Source organism: Uloborus diversus, chromosome 10 (genome assembly GCF_026930045.1).
Source record: "Uloborus diversus isolate 005 chromosome 10, Udiv.v.3.1, whole genome shotgun sequence".
Taxonomy (NCBI): Eukaryota; Metazoa; Arthropoda; class Arachnida; order Araneae; family Uloboridae; genus Uloborus; species Uloborus diversus.
The window spans coordinates 105,975,673-105,986,353 of record NC_072740.1 but is presented as its reverse complement, the minus strand read 5'-3'; the positions used below and the strand labels follow the sequence as shown (position 1 = coordinate 105,986,353).

General features: G+C 32.8%; 1 long non-coding RNA gene across 1 annotated transcript; it reads left to right on the top strand.

Annotated features, from left to right (window-relative positions):
* The first annotated feature begins 660 nt into the window (after nucleotides 1-660).
* On the top strand, nucleotides 661-7,151 carry LOC129231658 (uncharacterized). Its single transcript, XR_008581279.1, has 3 exons — nucleotides 661-760; nucleotides 1,010-1,091; nucleotides 6,551-7,151. It is a non-coding gene; the product is annotated as an uncharacterized LOC129231658 (long non-coding RNA).
* Nucleotides 7,152-10,681: the final 3,530 nt, after the last annotated feature.

The following is a 10,681-nucleotide window of genomic DNA, read 5'->3' as shown; positions in this document are numbered from 1 at the left end:
AATCGTGCCAATATTGGCCAAGACGTTGCCAACGTGAACAATCTCACGCCAATATTGAGCCAAGATAAAATGCTACTTGGGAGCAACAATTTTTGGTTTTGAAAACCCCTCCCAGAAAAATTTTCTGACTGCGCCACTGCCTCCCCGTAAAAATTTCGATGGTGCAGTGTGCGCCATTACCTCCCCAAGGTGGGCACCCCTCTGCATCTACGTGTTTCGTAGTTACCCCCCCCCCCAATCGGGAGCAGCATCCATGATACCCCTAAAATTTCTATGGCGTGGTTCGTGCCACGATCACCCAAGGGGGTCAATCAATATGTTATCAAAATTAAGGGAGTTAGTACAACGAGGGGGCCTTCGTAGCTCTGTGGTAGAAACGTCTTTCCAAAATGCGGGCATCTGAGGAGCACGCGGTCGCCAAACAGCATTTGGGCTACGCTTTTCCCGGCAGCTGGAAAACCCGTTCAAGGGTTGCACTGCAACTTTGCCAAGTAAGAATATTCGCGACTCTTAATATTGCATTCGTTTCCCGGGAACGAAACAGTGAACTGTATAGTAACGGTAGGCATTAAAGTTCACTAGGCACTTTTCGATGGTTGCCACCATTTCCTTCAGAACGCCAAATGTATTGGCGATAACTAAGTTCGCCAGTTGCCAAGCAAAGCACGCCAGGTCTCCTGCACTGGACATTTTTGCGCGGGAAATGAAAGGCGGTCGGTGGTCCGTTGGCTTGGCGTTGAATACATGAAAAATTTTTCAGGTATGTTAACAAATTTCTTTTTGCATGTCGAAACTATAATAACTATTGATTTTGCTGTAAACAACAGGTTTGTAATTTAATGTTGTCTCATTTTTACCCTAGGCACATTTACGCTCGAAAGGTACGTTAACAATTATTTCACAGCGGTTCTTTCTCACACTGTGTACGATATAGGTTTTATGTTTCGCTACTAAAGTGGTAATAATTTCATAGTCAATTTTACTCAGGATCATTTTTCTTTCTTTTCAGATGGGGTTCTTTCCGTTTCCTGCTGGGAAAACCGTTAGATGCCATCGTGGATTGATGAATACCGTTGTACTTGAATAAACAGGTAAGAATTTCATTGTCAAATGTGCATTAATGTTTCCAAATCAGTTTTTTTTTCGAGACCCCTTGAGTCGGTAGCATCAATCATAATGTGCCATTTCCAGGTGTTTAACATTTTGTACAATACAAATTTAATTATTAGCCATGAAACAATCATTTTTAGCTTAATCTATAGTAGCGTTCCACTTTTTTTTTCAGAGAAATTCATTTTGCTTTGTGCTGGAACTGTTAATCATAGGAAGCAATATTCAAACTATTGGTCCAATTTGTAAGTTTAGTGCTAAAAATACAGTTAATAGAAAATGTATTAACACTTAAAGATAGAGGTGGACCAGAAACAAATTAATTGAACCTGCGCAAAGTATGGTGAGGAAGTACAGAGGTGTGAAATTATAAAACTCAAGGAGCGAAGAACCGGAAAATCGAAGATTCCAGTTTAAGAATGATTTCTAGATCCTTTCTAAAAGTCTAATTATGTTTTTCCGAATAGAAAGTACTATACATTATTTCCCTGCAAAATTTCAAGTTTTACTTGCTTTTCCCATCCCTGGAAACACTGATTCTTATCTGATAACACCCACCATTGTTTTCTTGTTGTTTCCAAAAGTGTTTTTGCAGATGTGAGTGGTGTGAAATTTTTTTTTTTTTGCATGCTTTTGCACCAAAATAACAAGTTTTAAGCTGTCTGATCTTCCAACATATTAGAAAGCATGGGTTATGTATATGTTAAGACCAAAATACCTTTTCACAAAGAAATGCCAAAAAGACTTAATATTTCCCAAAAAACTCAGCAGAATCAATGTTTCTGTCAAAGAAAACATACCAGTTGTCCCAAAGAGGTTGGGAAAATGACAGAAAGCACTAAATGTCTCCAAGGACACATATTGTGGAGGTGGACCCATCATAGGTCCGACGACGACTCATCTCCAATGGGATGTTTGCTCAAAGGCCCCGCAGAAAAGCAAAAATTATCCCAGCCATGCCAAGGATAAGGATTCAGTGGTCTCTTGAACACTTTTGAGCCACTGAATCCTTTTCTTTGCCATAGCAGGGGTGATTCTCTCCTTCCAGTGTGGACTTTGAGCAGGTATCATATTAGCGATGAGTCGTTGCCAGACCAATGAGGGGTCTACCTAAAAACAATAATGCCTAAGACTATTAGAAATTTCTTTACTTGTTGCTTATCTATTGGCCTTGACCATACGAATAAGTTTTCTTTCCATCCTTGGAGAAACTTCGTTTTCTGTCACATTTTCCTACCCTTTTTGGGACGATTAGTATGTTTTCTTTGACCAAAATATTGATCCCGCTCACAGTTGTTTTGGGAAATATTCATTTTTTTTGACGTTTCTCGTTGTGAAAAAGTATTTTGGCCTAACATATTAACCAGTGTTTTCTTATGTTGTGAGAGTTCAGGCAGCTTACCCTTTTCATAACATTCACGTGCGAAGGGGAAAAACTACAACCGAACAATAAAACAGTTCCCTGAAACTGAACTGTGACACAAAATCATTTATAAACTTATTATTTTGGTGATCCTAGTGTAAAAACACATGCTGCAGTAAACAGCTTTGGAAACAACAGAACATAATTGCAGGTGTTATGAGATAAGACTCAGTGTTGCCAGGCAGAGGAAACTCAAGTAAAATGATGAATTTGGCTTGGAAAAAATTTAAAGTACTTTTACCAGGGGTCTGGCCAGAGGATATTTGGGTCCGTTAACGGACCCTTCACAAAAATCCGATCAACCAAAACGGACCTTTCACAAAATCCCGATCAAAGAAAACGGACCCTTCACAAAATTCTGATAAACAAGATCGGATCTGTCACAAATTGTTTATTGAAAGAGCAAATCTGAAAGCAAAATAACGCATATTTCTGTGTATAAACTTCTGTGTATAAACGGATAATTTTTGGAACCTTTTTTTAAGTTAAATTAGAGGGAACAGCTTATACAAAATCGGCTAATTTTGAAAAAAAAAAAAAAAATCGGCACTCTTGGGATGCTCCTTCAAGCGATAAATAATTGCTACTGACAAATAAATATAATGGTTGTTTGTTTTATCACAGCTAATTAGCAGCGGTGTTGTTGTAAACTTTTCTGAAAAGGCATTGGTAAGCACTTTTCTCCACTCATGATTTAATAAACAATAATAATATATATCTGCGAAATGAACTTCGAACTGCAAAGGGATAGTAAGGGTGAGGAAAAAATATGATCGCTTCAGATAGGGTTAGCAACTTCAAAATTATCACCACTTAGCGTCTGGCGTTGTGGTGTGATGTTTAATTGTTATTTTGGGAGAAAATTTAATGGGTTTTGATTTTTTGATGCTAACACAAGGATGATTAACTTTAAATAAACTCTTTTAATTACCGTTTTTTTTTCCTTAGATGTCTACATTTTGAAAAATGCAATCTTTTAACATCCGATATGAGAATCATATTTTGTTCTTTTTTCAAGCTAACTTCGCTTTATTAGGATTCAAATAAATGAAAAGTCTCTTTATTTCTGTTAGAACTCTCATTTCAAGTTTTTAAAGCAAAATTCCATTTTCTGTTATGAGTCAAAAATTAAAATGCTGAATAGATGGTTTATTTTATTTTTTGGGTCAACTGTGTCCACAGATATTAATGATATGTTATCATAGGACTCTAAAATGCAATTTTAAAATAATTTTATCAAAAATATTTCTTTTACAAGCCGTTTTTAGTCTTTTGATGCCTTCACTTTGAGAACTGCGATCTCTTTGCATCCGCAATGGGAATCCGATTTTTCGAATTTTTGATGATTATTACGCTTTGTCAAGAGGTAAACAATTGAAATATCTTTTTATTTTTGTTAAAATCACGGGATTTATAATTTTTAAACGAAATTCTGTGCTTTTTAGGAGTGTGTTGGTCAAAAAGTTGAATGCTGAACCCTATTCTGAATTTTATTTTATTTATTTATATTTTTGTTACAATTATTTTAAGTACTGTACAGAAATATATTTAGTATAATTTAACATAATGTAGAATGGTAGATAAATATTGATACTTGAAAGAGCGATGCTCCCCCCCCCCCCCCCCCCCCCCCCCCCGCCAAATATCAGAAAAAAAAAATCCAGAATGATTTTCTCGACGTAGAAGAGGAAAACGCTCAACTTTAAGTTGAATTGATGTAGTTTGTGCCATCTCTAAATTCTAAAATTTCGTTTTAACAAAAAAAAATTTTTTCTTTTTTTTTTGCGAAATTTTTTGATTTTTCACAAAATTAATTCATTTTTCACAAAATTATTTGATTTTTCACAAAAAACGGACCCTGTGAAAAATCCTGGACAGACCCCTGTTTACTATTCTGGTGAAACAGAATTAGGCTGTTAGAAAGAATATGAGGTTATATTTATAACGGAATCTTCGATTTTCCTGTTTTTTGCTCCTTGAGTCTAATAAGTTTCACACCTTTGTATAATATTTCAAAAGAACATTACTATTGTCAATATTGTTACTGTATGTCAATGTATAAAATTTAAACTGTGATGATTCAGAAATCAATATTGATTGTGGTATGGAAAGTAAATGAGCTTAATCTAAATTTTCTAAGCAACAGTTTAAACATTAAATACTATGTCAGATTATCCTGTTTTGTACTCCACAACAAGATACCAAACAAAATTTTCCTTATGGCACCTAGAAGTTATTATTTTAAGATCTCATGTTTAATGTGCATAAGCAGGGGCCAATCCAGGATATTTTTCTCGCTACCTATTTTTGTGAAAGTATTGCATCATTCTATTTTTGTGAAAGTTTTTATTTTTATCAGCATTGTTTTTGTAAACTTTTAGAGGCGTCCTAATTTTTGTAAAAGAGAAGTAGAACGAGTGAAATTTTAGTTTGAAAAGTGTAACTGTCATCTAGTATTATTTTTAACAGGTTTTGTTTTTCGGGGAGAGGGGGGGAGCTAAAAACCTAAGAAGTACCAAAAATAAAATCATAATTTCAGCTTAATGGGCTATGTACTGCGTACAATATTGGAAATTATGAGAAAAACGGTTCCCCAAAACATGTTAAAAGATTGCGATAATATTGCATAAATACACTTGGGCGAGAAACAGCTAAAAATTAGTTAAAATACCACAAAAAGGTTGCTATTTAAGCGATTGTTCATATAAACCTGCTTAGAATTTTATGTTATAAGTGAATTTTGTTTTAAACAGAGAAACAAATTTTATATTTTAAAATGTGAATTTTTGTGAAATTTTTGTTCTTGTGAAGCTGCCTGATTTTATTACTTGATTTTTGTGACAGTACCTATTTCAAAACAAGATTTTTGTGAAGATACCGAAAAACAGTAGCAAAATCAGCCTATATTGGGCCCTGATAAGTATACTTTATTCATATGTAATTTCCAATTTATACTTAGAATGTTTACCAGTACATATTTCCCATGTGTTGCAAGTTGCAAAACTCTCAATGTTTTACTGATCAAAGTCTTCAGAAAATGTACGCTGCTTTGAATACAATATCTTTTCAAACATTGAATGCAGTAAAACCCTTTTGAGTGGCCACCCTTCTTATCAACCAATTTTTTTGCTGCAGTTTTTTTTAGCTCATATGACATTATGTTGAAACGATTCCTTTCAAGCCCCCCCCAAACCTTTTGAACGGCTGCTGAGTGGGTGCATCCATCCCATTTTTCAGAAAAATTTATTCATTTCCTGTTTCTAATCTACAGCCTAAACAAGTTACACCAAATCTGACAAATCGACACATCGAAAAAACGCAAATGACCTACAATAGTTAAAGAAAAATAATGAATGTAGCTGAAAGTAAAAATTTTTTGAAATGATTATACTGCATCAAGAGAGAAAAATTTCAATTAATTGAGAGTTAAAAAATTGTAGATGGTTGTTAATAGTAATTTAAAATAAAAAAGATTTTATCACAAGTGCATCAATACAATTTTCAAAAAAATGGTCATTAATTTTTTAGGAGATCATTCTGACTTTCATTTTTAGGATTCGTTCTTTTCAGGGTTTCCTATGCGGTCACATTTTTTGCACGAACGTACGTAACACATAAATGTGAAAACACTAACTCAATCGCGGAAATACAACTATGTATTTTCGCTCTTTTGCTGAACGAAAATATTAATTAATTTTTTTAAAAAAGAGAAAAAATGTATGACAGCTGCTGTACTTACTTCAAAGATGTCACAGGTAAAATATGTAATTTATTTTCAAAACTGTAGATGAAACACACTGAGGCATATGTAAATATATGAGAATGTAATATTTCAGCATTTTCACTCAGTTTTAGCTTTTATGCTAAAGTACCCAGCTTAAACCCCGGTTCTTTAAGACCTGTTCGTTCATAAACACATCCCTAATGTTTTAAAATAAAAATTAGTTAATTTAGAATATACTAAATTAGATTATAAGATTTCACAAGTTTTAAAATATAATTATTTTCTTCTTCCAGGAACTCTTAACAGAAGCTTCTTTGTCAGCAGCATCAGTTTGGGTGCCCGGTGAAGTAGCTTCAAAGATTGCCCGTTTTTTTAAAAGTTGGCTCTCTTTTGAAGTGCTTTTCCAGGTGAAGCCCAATTTTTAATATCGCCGTTTGCCTGTTGCAGACATACCAGCTCCCTAGCTTTTGATCTCTGCCCTTCTGCGATGAAAGAAATTTCTCCTGATTTTAATGCAATAAAAAAGTCTTGTTTGCTGTCACCTATAGGTAAGCATATAAATGTATAAAATGCTCCAGTTCACTATACTCTCAGGCATTTTTGCACTGGAATGATATGTTGAGAATGTATTTTTGTGCGGGAAAGGGTCATATGGTAAGGTACATATTTGTATATGATTTATTTTCCATATGTTAACCTTAAGATAAGCATTATAATGGTAACTTTGCATTAAGTGGTCCAACTATTCCTGGTGTGCTTGTATATAAACATTGATCGTGATCTCGTAAAAAGGTAGGCATTCAAGTTCACTAGGCACTTTTCGATGGTTGCCGCCAAGTGCCAAGCAAAGCTGGCCAGGTCTCCTCACTGGGAATTTTTACGCAGGAAAGTGAAAGGTGGTTGGTGGTCTGTCAGCTTGGCGTTGAAAACACGAAATATTTTTCAGGTATGTTAACGAATTTTTTTTTTTGCATGTTGAATCTTAATCTACTATTGAGATTGCTGTAAGCAACAGGTTTGCATTTTAATGCTGATTTGTGTAATATGATCTAATTCACTCACTTATGCACTAGGCATTTTTACGTTGGAAAGGTACATTAACAATTTCTCAGACTGTGTATGATATAGACTTTATGATTCTTTAAAAAAACAGGTAAAAATTTCATATTCAATTTTACTCAGGATCTTATTCTTTCTTTTCATGGATGGAAATGTGGAGCTATGGCCACGAGCGAAAACAGTGTGGCGCCATCGTGGATTGATGAATACCAATATATACTTAATCATCAAGTAAGAATTTCATTGTTAAATGTGCATTTCTTTTGAGATCAATTCACTTTGAGCTGGAACTGTAAATCATAATGTGCCTTGGTCTGGTGTAGTCTAGCTTTTTGTACTATACAAATTTAATTATTAGCTATGAAACAATCATTTTTAGTTCAATCAATATAAGCATTGCGTTTTTTCACTTTTTTTCCATACAAATTCATTTTGCTTTGTCATACATAGCAAATAACAAAGCAGTATTCAACATTTTGCTGAATTTGTAATTTCAATGCTAGTAATTCTGTTAATGAAAAATGTATTAATACATAAAGATAGATGTGGCCAAAAAACAAATTAAATAATCCTTTGCTGAGATTTCGGATATTTAACATAATTGTGCAGAGTATGGTGTGGAAGTAAGATGTTTCAAGCAAACATTGTCATTGTCAATTTTGTTCCTATATAAAATTTAAGCTATGATGATTGAAAAATCAATATTGATTGTGTTATAGAAAGTTGATTGTGGTATGAAAGCTTAATCTGTAAATTTTCTAAGAAACAGACTAAATATAAAATACTATGTACGATATTCTTGTTCCGTACCCATAACAGTATGAGTGATTTTTCTTTCATGAGAAGTTAATGTTTTAATATCTCATGTTTCATGTGTATAAGTACTTTATTCACTTTATTCATATGTAACTTCAATTTGTGTTTACTTGTACACATTTCTATGTGACTCTCAATGTTTTATTGATTAAAGGCTTTAGAAAATTTATGCTGCTTTCAATGCAATATTTTGCCAAATAATGGATACAGTAAAACCTCTTTGAGTGGCCATCCCTCTTAAGAGCCTTTTTTGCTGCAGTTTTTTTAATCCATAGACATGTTAAAACAGTTCCAAGGCCACCCAACCTTTCTGAACGGCTGGCCAAGTGGGTGCATCCACCCCATTGTTCAGAAAAGTCTATACATTTCCTGTTTCTAATCTACAGCCTAAACAAGTTACACCAAATATGATTAATAACACATTGAAAAAATGCAAATGAATTTCAATGGTTAAAGAAAAATAATGAATAAAGCCAGTGGCGCACATAAGAGAGGGGTCCCGGTGGTCTGAACCCTTCCCATAGGTCTTGCTTTTTCTCTTGATTGATTATGATTCTATGTACCTTGTACGTAGAATAATTTCAAACAAAGGTAACAATAATTTCAGTTCTAGTAAGTGAAGAAATGAAATTCTTATGTTAGATGATTTTTTTTTAATATTTGCACTTTTCCTATAAAGAGTTGCCTATAAGAAGCACAATGACGATTATCACACTTTGTCAACTTTGCCGGGTGACCCTTTCTTACCTTATTTTCGGCCCAATTTTTTTCTTTAAAGCATTTTATCAAGTACTTTACTATAGAATGGAATAAATTAACTAATTTAGATACATTTCAAACCAATTTACAGTTACTGTGAGGAGAAAATTCAAATTTTGAATGGTGTTTTGTTTTTTACGAATACCAGCCATTGTAAAATAATAAGCACAATATTAAGGAATAAATATTTTTAAAAAATGAAAGCCAAATGACTTTTACGGATCAACACATTGCAAAAATAATTTTAAAAAACCGACATATGCTTATTTTAATCATGAATTTGTTCGAAAATATTTGAGTGTACAATGATTTTTGTGGCTTGTTATTTCTCTGTATCTTCGTTTTTTGCACCATTTTAAAAAGAAGATTTATCAATATTTTGAAAAAAACTACTGGGTGGCATTTAGAATGACGTAGGAATGATGTGAAAAATTTTTGGACTTATATTCGAATACAAATTTGTGTTATTTTGGTTTTACTAAAAAATTTCAAAGTGTATGAACACTTTTGGGAGCCACTGTTGTTAACAAGAGAAAGTGTTCAACATATTATTTTACACTAAAAACGTACATGATGGTGGAAACCTTGCCTTTTAGCAAATCATAAAACCAAGTCACATCTTATCTATGCATTATAACGCACGTATACATTTTTTCTAAATGTATGGGATATTTATTATGGGCAATTCCATGAAACTAGGGACATCACAGTAAAAAAAAAAACTTCCTTACATCAGTAATTTTTTTTCTTTCATATGAGGTAAAAAAAGACTATTTTCATAAAACTATGCGAAAAAAGTTATCAGCACATTTTTATCAGTTTTATAGGTAAATTTTGACAACACTTCTCAGTGCCCATGTGTCGTTGCATTAACGATTCTAAAAATTTCTCTTTTTTTTTTTCACTTGGGAAATTAATTGCTATGTCTACAATCTTATTTTTTCTTGAAATGTGGTTTATCTAGGAAGAGATTAGACCAACAAAGAAACTTATAACTGTTATAATTGTCTTGTAGCAAACGTTTTTAAACTAGGGCTTATACTCTAATGTAACATCAGTCACAAAATTGTATAAAAGTTTGCATTGCTTAAACAAACAAAACCAAGTTTTTAAAATGTCATATTCTCTTCATTTATGATGATATCTTTAATATTAAACCCTTAAATATTTAGAAATAGTTGAATTTAATTATTTAAAATTTATTTCAAGTATGTAACATCAGTCACATTTCTGTTTTCATTAATAAACCTCAACTAAATTGCACAAATAGCATTGACTGTTGCAGAAAAGCAAAAAAAGAGGCGGTATAAATTAAGAAATAAAGGAAAACAAGAAAATCACAAAAAGTAAAACAAAGTAGAAACTAAAAAGAGTGGATGATAAAAAATAAATAAAATAATTTTTTAAAAATCTAGCGTAATTACCATAGTTGGTTTAGAATAAAATTAAAAAGAGAAACTAGGTGAAGAAATAGAACAAGTATAGAACAAATTTAAAGTATTGAAGTCCCAGGTTTAAATTAGCAGCTGCATAGCTCCACTTTAAAATAATGAAACCTTGGTGAAATATGTCATTCAAAGCGCTCTTTGTTATATCTTCACAAAAAACAGCTGGTGTAAAAAAATTTCTGGCATGAAATTTGATAAACAGATACTCCTAGTTCTTCATGCAGTACGTTTGAATAAAAGTGCTATATTATCGATACAAAAATATTTCTAAGTGTCACAGCTTTATGCAAATTTCAGAGCTATCACCATCTGACTTGCAATCATGTTATAAAGAGTTATATT